This window comes from Scyliorhinus torazame, chromosome 7 (assembly GCF_047496885.1).
Source record: "Scyliorhinus torazame isolate Kashiwa2021f chromosome 7, sScyTor2.1, whole genome shotgun sequence".
Lineage (NCBI taxonomy): Eukaryota > Metazoa > Chordata > Chondrichthyes > Carcharhiniformes > Scyliorhinidae > Scyliorhinus > Scyliorhinus torazame.
In genome coordinates, this window is record NC_092713.1 from 123090112 (window position 1) to 123107207 (window position 17096).

The following is a 17096-nucleotide window of genomic DNA, read 5'->3' on the forward strand; positions in this document are numbered from 1 at the left end:
CGGACTTTCCGCCGATAACAGAGAATTTCACCCAAGGTGTTGGGCGCCTTGAAAAGATGAAGGTAGATAAGTCCCCAGGGCCTGATGGGATCTACCCCAGAATACTGAAGGAGGCAAGAGAGGAAATTGCTGAGGCCTTGACAGAAATCTGTGGATCCTAACTGTCTTCAGGTGACCGGAGGACTGGAGAATAGCCAATGTTGTTCCTTTGTTTAAGAAGGGTGGCAAGGATAATCCAGGCAACTACAGGCCGGTGAGCCTTACGTCAGTGGTAGGGAAATTACTGGAGAGAATTCTTCGAGACAGGATCTACTCCCATTTGCAAGCAAGTGGACATATTAGCGAGCGGCAGCACGGTTTTGTGAAGGGGAGGTCATGTCTCACTAACTTGATAGAGTTTTTTGAGGAGGTCACAAAGATGATTGATGCAGGAAGGGCAGTGGATGTTGTCTATATGGACTTCAGTAAGGCCTTTGACAAGGTCCCTCATGGCAGACTGGTACAAAAGGTGAAGTCACATGGGATCAAAGGTGAGCTGGCAGGATGGATACAGAACTGGCTAGGTCATAGAAGGCAGAGAGTAACAATGGAAGGGTGCTTTTCAGATTGGAGGGCTATGACTAGTGGTGTTCCGCAGGGATCAGTGTTGCGACCTTTGCTGTTCGTAGCATATATAAATGATTTGGAGGAAAATGTAACTAGTCTGATCAGTAAGTTTGCGGATGCCACAAAGGTTGGTGGAATTGCGGATAGCGATGAGGACTGTCAGAGGATACAGCAGGATTTAGATCGTTTGGAGACTTGGGCGGAGAGATTGCAGATGGAGTTTAATCCGGGCAAATGTGAGGTAATACATTTTGGACGGTCTAATGCAGGTGGGGAATACACAGTGAATGGCAGAACCCTCAAGAGTGTTGACAGTCAGAGAGATCTGGGTGTACAGGTCCACAGGTCACTGAAAGGGGCAACACAGGTGGAGAAGGTAGTCAAGAAGGCATACGGCATGCTTGCCTTCATTGGCCGGGGCATTGAGTATAAGAATTGGCAAGTCATGTTGCAGCTGTATCTAACCTTAGTTAGGCCACACTTGGAGTATAGTGTTCAATTCTGGTCGCCACACTACCAGAAGGACGTGGCGGCTTTAGAGAGGGTGCAGAAGAGATTTACCAGGATGTTGCCTGGTATGGAGGGCATTAGCTATGAGGAGAGGTGGAATAAACTCGGTTTGTTCTCACTGGAACGACAAGGTTGAGGGGGGACCTGATAGAAGGCTACAAAATTATGAGGGGCAAAGGCAGAGTGGATAGTCAGAGACTTTTTCCCAGGGTGTAGGGGTCAATTACTCGGGGGCTTAGGTTTAAGGTGCGAGGGGCAAGGTTTCGAGGAGATGCATGTACGAGGCAAGTTTTTTATGCAGAGTGTAGTGGGTGCCTGGAACTCACTGCCGGAGGAGGTGGTGGAAGCAGGGACGATACTGACGTTTAAGGGGCATCTTGACAAATACATGAATAGGATGGGAATAGAGGCATATGGACCCCGGAAGTGTAGAAGATTTTAGTTTAGACGGGCAGCATGGTCGGCGCAGGCTTGGAGGGCCGAAGGGCCTGTTCCTGTACTGTACTTTTCTTTGTTATTTGTTCTAACGGGGATAAAGAGCAGAGCAGAGAACAATTTAAGATTGAGTGCATGAGTCAGGTGTTAGTATAGTGTAGATTGTAATTCAGTTATAAAATTGCTTGTTTTAAGAATAGCGATCGAACTGCATAATAAGTAGTTAATAAATTTAGCTTTGTTTATTAGACTTAGCTTTTTGTGGTCTTTGAGTACACTACGAAATCCATCCTGAGTAATAGCAGCAAAAAGAACACCACAGTGAGGAGAAGAAAAGTGTAACCCAGCACCTGAAGAACTTTCCACAGATTATATTTGTGCAAATCCAAGATGATTTCAAATTGATGGCAGCTGACCTATTAAAAATGAAATGCTTTTCCATGCCCCATCTACGTTGTGCGGTATTTGCAGATCATTCCTCTTGCCCAAAACTTTGTCAAGCTCCCTCGTGCTGTGTATTTGTTCCTCCTTTGCTTGTATTGCGATTGAGTTGCTTTCCCTGCATTGCTAGCAATCGCGGGCAGTGCAGTGATTAACTCTGCTCAGTTAGAGGCCACTTTGATATTTTAAACCTCATGCTTTTGGTGCACGCCCCTTATATATAATTATTTTAAATAGCTATTGCAGAAAACCACACCTATTATTGCTGGACTAAATGGCATGCTCTGATCTGCACCAGACTATAAACAATAATTATTGCAAATTCCTGACTTTTGCAGGGCAGTTGCTTGGAGGTTCCCCTTTGCACAATACAAAAATATCTTCACGCTTGAGCCCTGAGCAAACACCAATTCCTATCGAGAAACCTGCATGATTTACACAAACAAGCTGAACCTCCAAGAGTCACAAACAAACTATCCATTCACTCAGCAAAAATATAATATTAAGGAACAAAGGATGCCTTGTCGAACACAACCTAGCATACAGGGAGCATATAGGTTTTCAATTCACTTTGAAATCTTGAGTATGAAATGGAACACATACCCAAAACCTCTAAATTCAGGATAACTCTTTCTCTTGGAAATTAATTCAATTGCCTAAAAACAAGGGTTCCGCCTAGTTTGTGGCTGTATCTGTTGATCTCTGAAGGCTTCCGCTATTCCTCTCCTACCCACTATTAAAAAAAAAGGGATCTGTGCAGCTGTCAGCAAATTTCCTCCCAGTCAGAAATATAGCATAGGACCAAAGAGGACGAAAAGAACAAAGGCAAAAGGTGAAGCTTCAAGCACTAAGGCCAGGAATATTCAGAACTGGCCTTGTTTGCTCCACTGTAGTATAAAATGTCAATGCCCCATCGACGCCGATTCTCGAGTGCATGCAGTTCGAACGACATTACACATCCACAGTTCTCTGCTCCAGTACTTAATACAGAAACTTGGAGCCAAGATAAACACAGCTGTTGAATGTCTTCCACAACTGCACAAATAATAAATCTGGACTTGCCTTCGCAAAACTGAGGTAGATTTCTCAGGGACAGGGGTTATGTTTACTCTCGAGAAACAGGCAGGTCTCGGTTTTTGTCTCTGTTCCCCTTGCTGCAAAATGTGTGTCCATTTCTGTGTAAAAACGAACAAATCACTTCGCCCCAGAGCAGATTTTTATCGACCCAGCATGGTCAAGTTCACCACTCGGTTTGGCGACCCCAGCTCAAATTACTTCCTTGGGGAAAAGGTCCAACTGCAGTGTTGACTTTGAGTCGAATTCTGTACAAAAACCTGCTTTATGCATCAAGTAATACTAGTAGCTGTATAGCAGCACGTAGCAAAGGGAAAACCTAAACAACTCCAAAATGTTTTATTAACCGAGGATACACAGGCACTATTGAAATCATGAAACCCAGTGCCCTTATCTTAAAATTCTGACAAAACACAGACACGCAGGCATTAACGAACTCCTAATTTGAAAATAATTACTTCATGGGGAAAACATGTCAGGACACGGTTATGTAAAATGTAGCTCGCACGTGTGGGTAAAGGAGCTGTCCTCTTTTATCTTGTCAGTGCAATTTAAAACAAATACATAGAAGCTGATCCAGGTTTGATATGAAAAGCATAAACATTGCAGGAGCTTTGCTTTACTGGAGTGGGGGGGGGGGGGGGGGGGGGGGGGGGGGTCGAAAAAGCCAGTTTGTGCCACTTCAGCCAGTCAGAGTAGCTTGTGAATCATGTGGACTAGTGGCTGGTGAGGTCAGAAATCACTCACAGTTTGCTCTCCGTGTCTCATCCTCAACGGATGTTTGACGGGGAAGCATTTTATTTCTGTCCTTGTTTCCTTCCTTGGATGAGGTGTAAGGTTGCCAACTCTGTTTGGATGCATTCCTGGAGGTTTCACCACATGGTCTCCCACCTCCCACTGCCCCGCCTCCACCACTGGCCTATCAACATCTCCACCCTCATGGCACACGACCCTCCCACACCAACTGAAAAATGAACAGACCTGATTGAACTTCAGTCAAAAAGCCCTTTTTTCCTCAATTGCAATGTTTTCTATTAATCACGTTTAAGTAAAAGCGCAGAAAGAAGTTTGAAAGAAGGGCGAGAAATGTTTTAATATCTCGATCATGTGACATTATGTAGAATGCCTAGAATATAAAGGGTTAATGTATTGTCATAATTGACCACTAGATGGAGCTAGATGCAGAACTATATAAAGCTATTCTGGGAGAAGGCTTGAGAGAGTGCACAGGGGAGGTCCACAGTTATAGATAGAGTGGAGAGACAAGTGTTAGTGGAGTATAGATTGTAGATTACTAAATTATTGCTTGCTGTAGGAGTAAGTGGTCGAGCTTTATTAAGTAGTGTAATAAATGTTAACTGTCTTATTGAACTTAGCGTCTGTGGTCTTTGTGAACACTACAACATCCATCCTGAGAACAAGAATCACAAAGAACACCACAGATTGCTCACAGTAGTGTGCTGCTCATCGATCTACACTCTGGTGTCTTCAGGACAACCTTGGAGCTTTGAGCACCCAATGGTGAAGACCAGGGAAAGGAGCTGGAAAGGGGCTTTGCACTTTCCTTGTGGCAAATTCTGACTGAAGGAGCTGAGCCTGTTTCTATCCTATGCGGGAAACAATCAGAGCCCGAAGATGGATCGTGACTGCTGTTAGTGTTCTGCATAAACCCCTAAACATTGCAGTCACTTAAATGAGTGTGTAGGGGGGTTATAAAATTTGTTTAAAAGTTGCGAGTCTGGTCTGCAGGCGCTTTACTCTAGCAATCTTCTTAACTTGGAGAGGGTTTCATTTCTCAAGTTAGCGGTAAACTGAAGAAAAATACTAAAGGTAAGTGGTTGTGTTCAACTGGTGTGACTGTGATTGATCGGAGCATTTGTGTCAATGCAAGCTATGAAAGTCTTTGTGCTGTGTGTCTACCTTTGTTTTCACTTCAGTTGGTTATTTTTAGGATCAGACATCAATGATCTGCGCAAAGGGTCGAATTGCTTTAAAGTATTTAATTGGTGTGATCACTTCACTGAGATGCCAGTTGGGAAACCCAGCAGATGAAGGGCGGTGAGGACGGCTCTGGAGAGGAGCTAAGATCCTTTACAGCACCACTTGTGAACCAGGCAAAGTAAGAACACTTCCTCCTAGCACCTCTGCACTGTACGCATCAGGAACCCACCTTTCTGAACTGATCTGCAGCTTAAACCCTCATTCATGCCTTAGTTACCTCTGGACTTGATTATTCCAGTGTGCTCCTGACTGGTCTCCTATATTCTATGTTTCTTAAATTAGAAATCATCCAAAATACTGCTGTCCATCCTTACTTGCGCCAAGTCCTCTTCACCTATCACTTCAGTGCTCGCTAACTTATACTGACTGTTGATCAAGCAATGTCCTGTTTTAAAAATTATCATCCTTGTTGTCAAATTCCGCCATGGCCTCCTCTCCCCTCCCATCTCCTCCTCCAGCCCCACAATAATATCTTGCACTCCTCTAATTCTGGCCTTTTATGGATCCCTGATTTTAATTGATGTTTTAATTAATGGTGACCATGCCTTCAGTTGCCCAGGTCCCAACTTTCGGATTCCCTTCACATCTGCGTCTCTCTCCCTTGCTTTCCTCCTCAAGGACAGTCCTTAAAAACTACCTCATTAACTATGTTTTTTTGGTCATCTGATTAATATCTCCTGATGTGGCTAGCTGTCATATTTTGTTTTATAATATTCGATCCTGGGAAGTGCCTTTGGATTTAACGTTCATGGTGATAGATAAATACATGAGGTATTTTTGTTCAAAAAATTGAAGAAACATTTTTTGTGTCCCTATGATTTTCCTCCTGGGTTTTGCTCACAGAAGTGTCCTGCAGATTGATCTTTAATTTCTGGAGAGTACAGGAGAATACTGAACGATTGGCAACCTGACTGAATCAGGAATTAATTATGGGAGTTCTGCACTCTCTTAGCAATTTTTGCTAAAGAAACAGGATCACGGTTCAGTGGACTCATGTTAAAGTTTAGCATGGTGGACTAAACAACTGGCTTGTAATGCAGAACATGGCCAGCAGCGTGGGTTCAATTCCCATACCAGCCTCCCTGAACAGGTGCCAGAATGTGGCGACTAGGGACTTTTCACAGTAACTTAATTGAAGCCTACTTGTGACAATAAGCAATTATTATTATTATGTCCGCTGGACGGCACGTTTAGCAGAATGTTTCTCGGCGGCTGAAGCGCCCCACCATCCAACGGAATATGCCATTTTGTTTGGCCTCGGGGAGCTTCTCCTCATCAAGGCCCCACTGGCTCCTCACAGATCCAATGTCTTGGGCGACCTCCCACGTACCATTATGACTGGTCCATGTTTGTGTGGACCAGTACTAAACGGCGCCCTAACGAGATCTTCCAGGCGTGGCCAGTGAATTCCAGGCGCCGAGTGTATCCAATGGCCAGGTATCTAAATGAACCTTAAGACTCATTGAAATATGCAGACCTGGATCTTGTCCAGTGGGGGCGAGATATGGGGCTTGTGCATGATTCACCCATTGCACCTCGATCCACGCTGGGCGCAAAGGGGTTGCTGAATTGCACCTTAAATCACGAATACAATACAGCATCTTGCAATATATAAAGCATTATCATGAGGTACATATGAATACAGTGCAGAACATGATGCCTTACACATCAGAGATAATTGTTTGCTGTTTAGAAGCCCGCCATTATCAAAGAATTGTTCATGATGCCACCAGAGTAAGAAACAACATTGTGGTGGTATGTATTAGGGGTCATGTGGGACTGTGAAGCCGTGATGCTATTGGCTGACAGATCCCGGGTCCTGGTTGGCTGTTGACTCCTGGCTCCGCCCTGAAGGCGGAGTATAAGAACCCGAGCTTCTCCCCGCCGCTTCATTCTGTTGCTGAACTGCTGGGGACAAGTCTCGCTTAATAAAGCCTCATCGATTTCATCACTACTCGTCTCTCTCGTAAGTCATTGTGCGCTACAATTTATTAAGCGAGCTTAAAGGACTATGGAGCTCCGGATCGCCCCGGAATGCCTGCGGATCAGCCCCCACGCAGCGAACTCGGCAGCAGTATTTAAACACTGGCAAGCATGTTTTGAAGGCTACCTCCGAACGGCCCCCTGCCGGATCACAGAAGACCAGAAAATGCAGGTCCTGCATTCGAGGGTAAGCCCGGAAATTTACCCTCTCATAGAAGACGCAGAGGATTTCCCGACGGCGCTCGCATCACTGAAGAGCATCTACGTTCGCCCCGTGAATCAGGTCTACGCGCGCTACCAACTCGCAACGAGACGGCAAAGTCCCGGAGAATCGCTAGAAGAATTCTACGCCGCGCTGCTAATTTTGGGACGGGGCTGCAGCTGCCCGCCGGTGAACGCGATCGAACACACGGACATGCTAATTTGCGATGCGTTTATGGCAGGTATGAATTCTCCCCAAATCCGCCAAAGACTTTTAGAAAGAGAATCGCTAGGACTCTCAGAGGCACGGGCCCTTGCAGCTTCCCTAGATGTGGCCTCGCAAAACACCCGCGCCTACAGCCCCGACCGCACGGCAGCCCCTTGGGCTCCGTGGACCCCCGTTGTGACAAACCCCCCCTCCATCACAGGGTTGCGCGGTTAAAGCGCCAGACCATCCCGGGGGGGCCCGCTGCTATTTCTGCGGGCAAGCGAAACACCCCCGGCAGCGCTGCCCGGCCCGCGCAGCTATTTGCAAAAGCTGCGGCAAGAAGGGCCATTACGCGGCTGTGTGCCGGTCCCGGGGGGTTGCCGCAATCCCCGGAGAAGAACGAGCCCAGCGCATCCCAAACGCTCCCCAACGCCACCAGCGCCCCATGTGCGACCCGCGGGCGCCGCCATTTTGGGTCCCGGGCACCATGAGGGGAGGATGGGCGCCACCATCTTGTGACCCCCCAGCCACGTGCGATTCATGGGGGCGGCCATTTTGTCCACCCCCGACCACGTGCGATCCATGGGGGTGGCCATTTTGTCCACCCCCGGCCGCGTGCGATTCATGGACGCCACCACCTTGGTTGACAACAAAGGACCCCAGCATCGACGGCTCCACGGGGTCGGAAGAAGACGCCGCGACACTACGACCACGACTGGCTTCGGTGACTCTGGACCAATCACGGCCCCGGACGCTCCAGACGACGACAACAACGGTGCTGATCAACGGACATGAGACATCATGTTTGATCGACTCCGGGAGCACTGAAAGTTTCATTCACCCAGACACGGTAAGACGCTGTTTTCTGACCATCCATCCAAGTACGCAAAAGATTTCCCTAGCTGCAGGATCCCACTCCGTAGAGATCAAAGGGTTCTGCATCGCGAACCTAACGGTGCAAGGGAGGGAGTTTAAAAACTACAGGCTCTACGTCCTTCCCCAACTCTGCGCGCCCACATTACTGGGATTAGATTTCCAGTGTAACCTGCAGAGCCTAACATTTCAATTCTGCGGCCCAATACCCCCACTCACTATCTGCGGCCTCGCAACTCTCAAGGTTGAACCGCCGTCCTTGTTTGCAAACCTCACCCCGGATTGCAAACCCGTCGCCACTAGGAGCAGACGGTACAGCGCCCAGGACCGGATATTTATTCGGTCTGAAGTCCAGCGGTTGCTGAAGGAAGGCATAATCCAGGCCAGCAATAGTCCCTGGAGAGCCCAGGTGGTAGTAGTAAAGACCGGGGAGAAGCAAAGGATGGTCATCTACTATAGCCAGACCATCAACAGGTACACACAGCTAGATGCGTACCCTCTCCCCCGCATATCCGACATGGTCAATCGGATTGCCCAATATAAGGTCTTCTCCACCGTGGACCTCAAGTCCGCCTACCACCAGCTCCCCATCCGCCCAGGTGACCGCAAGTACACAGCCTTCGAGGCAGACGGGCATCTATACCACTTCTTAAGGGTCCCATTTGGTGTCACGAACGGGAGATGGACCGAATGGTTGACCAGCACGGGTTGCAGGCCACGATCCCGTATCTCGACAACGTAACCATCTGCGGCCACGATCAGCAGGACCACGACGCCAACCTCCAAAAATTCCTCCAGACCGCTAACGCCTTGAACCTCACATACAACGAGGAAAAGTGCGTTTTTAGCACAAACCGGTTGGCCATCCTGGGATACGTAGTGCGCAATGGGATAATAGGCCCCGACCCCGAACGCATGCGCCCCCTTATGGAATTTCCCCTCCCGCACTGCTCCAAAGCCCTGAAACGTTGCCTGGGGTTCTTTTCATATTACGCCCAGTGGGTCCCCCAGTATGCAGGCAAGGCCCGCCCGCTAATACAGACCACTACCTTCCCCCTGTCGACAGAGGCTCGCCAGGCCTTCAGCCACATCAAAGCGGATATCGCAAAGGCCACGATGCGCGCCATCGACGAGTCCCTCCCCTTCCAGGTCGAGAGCGACGCATCCGACGTACCTCTGGCGGCCACCCTTAACCAAGCGGGCAGACCCGTGGCCTTTTTCTCCCGAACCCTCCACGCCTCAGAAATCCGCCACTCCTCAGTGGAAAAGGAAGCCCAAGCCATAGTGGAAGCTGTGCGACATTGGAGGCATTACCTGGCCGGCAGGAGATTCACTCTCCTCACCGACCAACGGTCGGTAGCCTTCATGTTCGATAATGCACAGCGGGGCAAAATTAAAAATGACAAGATCTTAAGGTGGAGGATCGAGCTCCTCACCTTCAACTACGAGATCTTGTACCGTCGCGGAAAGCTGAACGAACCGTCCGATGCCCTATCCCGCGGCACATGTGCCAACGCACAAATAGACCGTCTCCAAGTCCTCCACGAGGACCTCTGCCACCCGGGGGTCACTCGGTTCTACCATTTCATAAAGTCCTGCAACCTCCCCTACTCTGTGGAGGAGGTCCATACAGTCACCAGGAACTGCCACATCTGCGCGGAGTGCAAACCGCACTTTTTGAGGCCGTATAGAGCGCACCTGATCAAGGCTTCCCGCCCCTTTGAACGCCTCAGTCTGGATTTCAAAGGGCCCCTCCCCTCCACCGACCGCAACGTATACTTCCTGAACGTGGTGGACGAGTACTCCCGTTTCCCCTTTGCCATCCCCTGCCCCGACATGACAGCGGCCACAGTCATTAAAGCCCTTGGCACCATATTCACACTGTTCGGTTGCCCCGCATATATCCATAGCGACAGGGGGTCCTCTTTCATGAGTGATGAGCTGCGCCAGTTCCTGCTCAGCAAGGGCTTAGCCTCGAGCAGGACGACCAGCTACAACCCCCGGGGGAATGGGCAAGTAGAGAGGGAGAACGGCACGGTCTGGAAGACCGTCCTACTGGCCAACCGGTCCAGGGATCTCCCAGTTTCCCGGTGGCAGGAGGTCCTCCCGGACACTCTCCACTCCATCCGGTCTCTGCTGTGTACCACCACTAACCAAACGCCTCATGAGCGCCTCCTTGTCTTCCCCAGGAAGTCCTCCTCCGGAACGTCGCTGCCGACCTGGCTGGCGGCCCCAGGACCCATCTTGCTCCGGAAACATGTGCGGGCGCACAAATCGGACCTGTTGGTCGAGAGGGTTCACCTTCTCCACGCGAACCCGCAGTACGCCTACGTGGCGTACCCCGACGGCCGACAGGACACGGTCTCCCTGCGGGACCTGACGCCCGCCGGCAACAGACCTCCACCCCCCCCCCCCCGATCATCCCCTCCCTATCACCGGTGCACCCCGCGACCGCCCCCTTCCCGGGAGGATCGGTCCTCCTCCCATGCCCGCCCAGGAGTGAAACAGGAACGCACACCGAAACGCTCCCGGAGACGACAACGCCTGAACAAGCACCTGCACCACTACCGGGGCTGAGGCGATCGACGAGGAAGACCAGACCGCCCGCTCGACTCGTGGCATCGGCGTGAGACCAAGAATGTTGTTGGATTGTAACAAAAAAAAATTTTTTCTTACTAGTATTGTAAATAGTTTCACAAACTTTGTAATTAGCCCAGTGTAGGGCTAAAACTGTAGTAACATGCCCAAAATTTTCCTCCCAGGACCAGCCTTGTAAACCCCTACCACCATGCGAACCACCACCCCGCCGGGTTCCTTTTTAACAAGGGGTGAATGTGGTGGTATGTATTAGGGGTCATGTGGGACTGTGAAGCCGTGATGCTATTGGCTGACAGATCCCGGGTCCTGGTTGGCTGTTGACTCCTGGCTCCGCCCTGAAGGCGTAGTATAAGAACCCGAGCTTCTCCCCGCCGCTTCATTCTGTTGCTGAACTGCTGGGGACAAGTCTCGCTTAATAAAGCCTCATCGACTTCATCACTACTCGTCTCTCTCGTAAGTCATTGTGCGCTACAAACATCATCTTTCATTTATAAAACACTTTTATCACACTATGTCAAGGTGCTTCACATGGGTTACTGAATATCATTTGACACCAAGCCAGATTAGGAGTTATGAGGGAAAATCAAAGAGATAGGTTTTAAATTGTGTCCTGAAGAGATAGAGGGGCAAAAGGTTTAGGGACGGATTATTCCGGAGCTCAGAACCTTCATAGTTTAAAGCACAACCACTAACCATGGAGTGAGCCGTGCCGAGAAACACATGACTGCTGAATAAGGGACCTGAACGGGGAATGTGCGATCAAGGCCGCAAATAACCCTGTTTTTTATAATAGGAGCTCCACTTGCCTGAACTTCCCATTGTAGCGAGAGATTGGGATGCCCCCAAAATGATCCCCAACCTTTTCCCCAGCCTGAACACAGTATGGGAGGGTCCCCAGCCCCCCTCCCAACACCCACACCAGGCAACCTCAACCCAATCACATGCATACACAAATACCAGCTTGGCACCTTGGCAATGCCAACCTGGCAGTGCCCATGCAATGCCACCAGCAATGCCAAGAGCACCACCCTGCCCATATTGACCCCTCTGGGGACCCCCACAAGTGTCATTCCGTTTGGTTCCCCCTTGTGGGGACCAGTACCAAGCAGCACTCACCCGAGGTCGCTGAGGCAGAGGGATTGAATCCCAAAGCCTCAGGTACCTCAGGAATCTGCACATTAGAGTGAGGCTAGCTGTCTCGCTCTAATATGCAGATTTGCCAAAACGTGATCCGGCCTATTGTGGGCGGGATTCACATCGTAACGTCTCACGAGATCGCGTTGAATCTCGCGAGGTGTTGTAAGTTGGGTAGATCCTGGGAGCGGGGTCTCCCGGCTTTCAACGGCCATATCGTACTGCGGCGGGCTGCTTTTCTGGCACAGCGTGGCCGTTGGATCGCAGCCCAGAATTCGAAGGGCTCAGAGGATTGTAGAGATGGAGAAGGTTCCAGAAACAGGGGTACCGAGCCAACATGATATAAAGCTGATTGAAAGCTTAAAAGAAAGACCTGACACAGACCACCCATACCCACCTCTACCAATAAACCTGCAGAGTGGCATACCCCTGATCATTGGCATCACGTGAAAACAATGAGTTTGGTTTAAAGTGAAGTGGGACACAGGCTTCACACAAGGGGTGTTGGAACATGGAATGCTTGTCCGAGAGCATAGTTAAGCCAGAGATGATTGCACCTTTTCAGGGAAAGCTGGATAATTATTTGAAGCAGAGGCGAATAAAAGGCTGTAGCGAGAGAGCAGGGCAGTGGCATTCCTTTCATAGATTAATTCTGGCAAAGAGCCAGCAGCAAACATGATGGATCATATGGCATCTCCCCGTGCTGTAAACATGTTTAGTTAAATGGTCAGGATAGCTGACATTGCATCACTTTTATTGCCAACAGAGAAAATAAAGGCTAAAGTAGACCAAAAAGAGGTGTGCCGAGTGCTGGATTAAGGATGTATTAAGTGAGATTGAAAACTAAAGGCAGGAGATTTATTGCTCAAGGGGAGCTGGGGACTTCCCCTGAAAACATGGATTTTTGGCACTCCAGTTGGTGCATTTTCTATCATGATTGTAATTCAGCAGTTCCAGCCAAAAGGAACTCCTTCTGGACGGGTGACAGTTAGAAATAAAGCAGTTGTAGAAGCGTCAATATCACTTTACGTGGTCCTGTAAATCTCACCCAGACATACCCTGTTAACGTGTGAACTGAAACCTTTCATCACACATGCCTCTGATAATCCCAAAATGGAATGCACGATACATGCACAAAATAAAAGTACATCAGTATCGCATGTGTCCCTGACCACAGTAGAGCCAAGTTAAACGCTGGATTACTGCACATGATTTGAGAGCAGATTGATTTAACAACTTCAAATAAACAACTTTTATTGTTAAGCTGCTTTGTGAGAGAGGAGGTATCAAAAGTTGAAACTAACATGAAACTAATGTTCCTAACGGAAGAAAATTTGCCATTCTTACTTGACCTGGCACTGTGGGCGTACCCACACCACAGGCTAGATTCTTCATTCCTGAGGCTAAGTGCTGATGCCAACACAGGATCCGTGGTATTTCATGATGGGAAAATCGGCGCGAAACCTTCACCGATTCCACTACCGGTGAGAGGCTAGCACTGGCGGTGGGTGAAACATCCGCAGATCGCGTGGAAAAGGCTTGGAGAATTGCTGGGTCCGTGCTGCACATGCATAGTGCTGACGTGTTGCAGCCGCACATATGTATACACCCTTCACACTCGCACCAATCACATCGGAAAAGATGGCCAACCCCAACTCCACAGTTCACCTCCTGGCCACCCCCCACCACTCCCCCTAGCCCTGGCAGAAGCCATTCTGGCCATTGGCACGAATCTCGCCTGAGTGTGGCGGTGCTGGACACTGTCCGCACCCCTCCCTCTCCCTCCGCAGGCGCCACGCCAGGCTCACGACCGCTAAAACTACACGTGCCTGCGCTGTTGGGACCTCGGCCCATCAGAGGTGGAGCATCGCGGGTGGGCCCGCTGATGACAACTCAACTGGGTTGCGACTGCGTGCGGTCGCATCTCGAGGACGTCGATTTGGAGGGGGCGGAGCATCACGACCCACCATCAAACTCTGCCCCATCGACGTTCCCGATTTTGCCGTCGGGCGACAGAGAATCCCGCCCCACATGCTCTGCAACATTTCAAGAAGGCAGCTCACCACCATCTTGTCAAGGGTAATTAGAGAGCTGTGCAACAAATGCTGGTGTTGCCAGCAATACCCATGATTGAATGTAGAAAAATCTGCCAAACCAAGTTGTGGCAAAGGTTCTCACATTAGGGTTGCCAACTCTGGGTGAACATATTTCTGGTCATGTCATCATATGACCTACTGGCTCCAACCGCCCCACCCCATGGTCCCACCAGTATCCCATCGCATGTGTATATTTGGCACACTGCATTCCCACAGTAATCAAAAAGCAAATATTCTCATCATGGTCTGACTGGATGATTTCCACCTGCTTTTCCCTATTTCTGTCATTTTTACACTGATAATCAGGAATTAACTGTGGGAGTTCCACATTCTCTTAACACTGCTGAAGAACTGGATCACGGTTCAGTGGACTCGTGTTAATGTCCGCTGGACGGCACGTTTAGCAGGGTGTTTCTTGGCCGCTGCAGCGCTGGGAAAGAATATATATTTTTTAGGTGCTTCCTTTTTTTTAAGCCTTACAATATTTTTCTCTTGGGGTTGTTCCCAGCAGTGATGGGAGGTTAGTTTCCAATTCTTGGAGCCTCCTGTTACACTTGCGTTATATGCTCAGGGGTGTATGAGGGAGGTGGACATTTTTACTTTTCTTCAATAAATGTTTTGATTGGTATTCACATTTTCTTACATTTTTCAGTTCAAACATTGAGTTACAAGTGTCGTACCCGTGTGTGATATTTTACAAAAGCGATCAAGGTGAAGTTATAATTACAAAATAGAAAAATTAAAAACCACGAATTATAAACAAATGGGAATCGCTATACATATTTACATTCGCCTGTTTCGTCTCCCTTCTGTGGCTGTGGGCCCATTTGGATGGTCTGCCTCAGTTGCCCTGTCTATTATTGGCCCTGGCTTGTTTCCCCATGTCATAGAATTTACAGTGCAGAAGGAGCCCATTCGGCCCCTCGAGTCTGCACCGGCTCTTGGAAAGAGCACCCTACCCAAGGTCAACACCTCCACCCTATCCCCATAACCCAGTAACCCCACCCAATACTGTATTGCTGTTCCCTCTGGTCCATCATTTGACCTTGGATCTGTCCCCTACAGCTGTGCCCCATGTACATCGCGGTCTTCTTATGGATCTTTGCCCCCCCCCCCCCCTCACCCTCCATCCCCCTTCCCATTTCCCCCTTCCTTTTCTTTCACGGTTTGTGGCTTGTCTGTGCCCCCCTTCCCCCGCTCTATTGGCTGTTGGCTACAAACAGGTCCTGGAACAAATTGGTGAATGGCTTCCACATCTTGTGAAAGGCCTCTTCCAACCCCCCACATCTTGTGAAAGGCCTCTTCCAACCCCCGGATGGCAAATTTGACTCTCCCCAGTTGGAGAATTTCCGACAGGTCAGCCAGCCTGCAGCTTTGGGTGGTGCAGCTGACCGCCGGCCGAGCAAGTTTCTTCGGCAAGCGATTAAGGTTTTTGATTTGTAAATGTTGTAGTTCGTTCCCTTTGGGCAGTTGAAAACTCTCCTTCAGCTCCTCTAGCGTCGCCAATCTGTGCAGAAGTCTTTCAGTGCACCCCGCCATCCTGTCTCCACTTTTTAAAGGTGGCGTCCATTGTGGCTGGCGTTTTGTGATTGTTGCAGATGGGGGCCATGGTGGACATTCCAGTCAGGCCAAAGTGTTGCCTTAGCTGGTTCCATGTCCGGAGCATGGCTATTACCACTGGGCTTGTAGAGTGTTTGGCTGGCAGGGATGTGAGTGTTGATGTGGCAAGAGCCTGGAGGGCATCCCTATTGTCATGTGAGAGTAGGTTTAAGAAATGGGTGTTTAAGAAATGTACCTTGAAGAAATGGGTGTTACCAGTGATGTCAGAGTGTGGGTGGAGCTGGCCTGTCTGTCAGCTTTTTACATAGAATTACATAGAATTACATAGAACATACAGTGCAGAAGGAGGCTATTCGGCCCATCGAGTCTGCACCGACCCACATTAATCCCTCACTTCCACCTTATCCCCGCAACCCAATAACCCCTCCCAACCCTTATGGACACTACGGGTAATTTATCATGGCCAATCCACCTAACCTGCACGTCTTTGGACTGTGGGAGGAAACCGGAGCACCCGGAGGAAACTCACGCGGACACGGGGAGAACGTGCAAACTCCGCACAGACAGTGCCCCAGCGGGGAATTGAACCTGGGACCCTGGCGCTGTGAAGCCACAGTGCTAATCACTTGTGCTACCGTGCTGCCCTTTTACCGTGCTGCCCTGTTACTTTTGTTTTAGGCTGTTTGCTGCAGGGTGTGTTTTAGTTTCGTTTTCAGAGCTGGATAGCTGTAGTCACAGCCAGAAGGGGTATTAGTCTCTCTGGAATCTAAAGAATGTAAGTTGATCCTTTGGTGATTTAAAACTAATAACTGCTCTCAGTAGTGACTTTAACCTGATGTGCTTCTGTTAAAAGATTTTTTTAAAGTCTTATAGATGTTAAAAGGACAGCTTAAGGATTACTTAGTGTTGTATACTTTGGGGGTTGTATTTGAATTAATGGTTGCTAAGATGTTCACTGTTTGTTTTAAAAAGGTTAACTTGAGTAAATAGAATAAACATTGTTTTGCTTAAAAAAATACTTTTTCCATTTCTGCTGTACCACACCTGTAGAGTGGGCTGTGTGCTCCCCATACCACAATCTATTACAAGTTGTGGGTCAGGTGAACTCCATGATACACTTTGGGGTTCTCTAAACCCTGGCCCATAACAAATTGGGGGCTCGAGGGGGATAAAAGTCTATCTATTGGATTGGCTTAGTGAACTTAAAGACAGTGAGGGGTGAGCAAATTGTGGTTGCTTTTCAGGTGTGGTATTGTAGTTTAAGTAGGGAGTGTGTTGTGGACAATGGCTCTTTCAGAGGCTCAGAAGTTTTTTTGGGTGGAGACGGTCACATGCAGTGCCTTATGGACAGAGACTAGATTTGGCAAAAACATTGC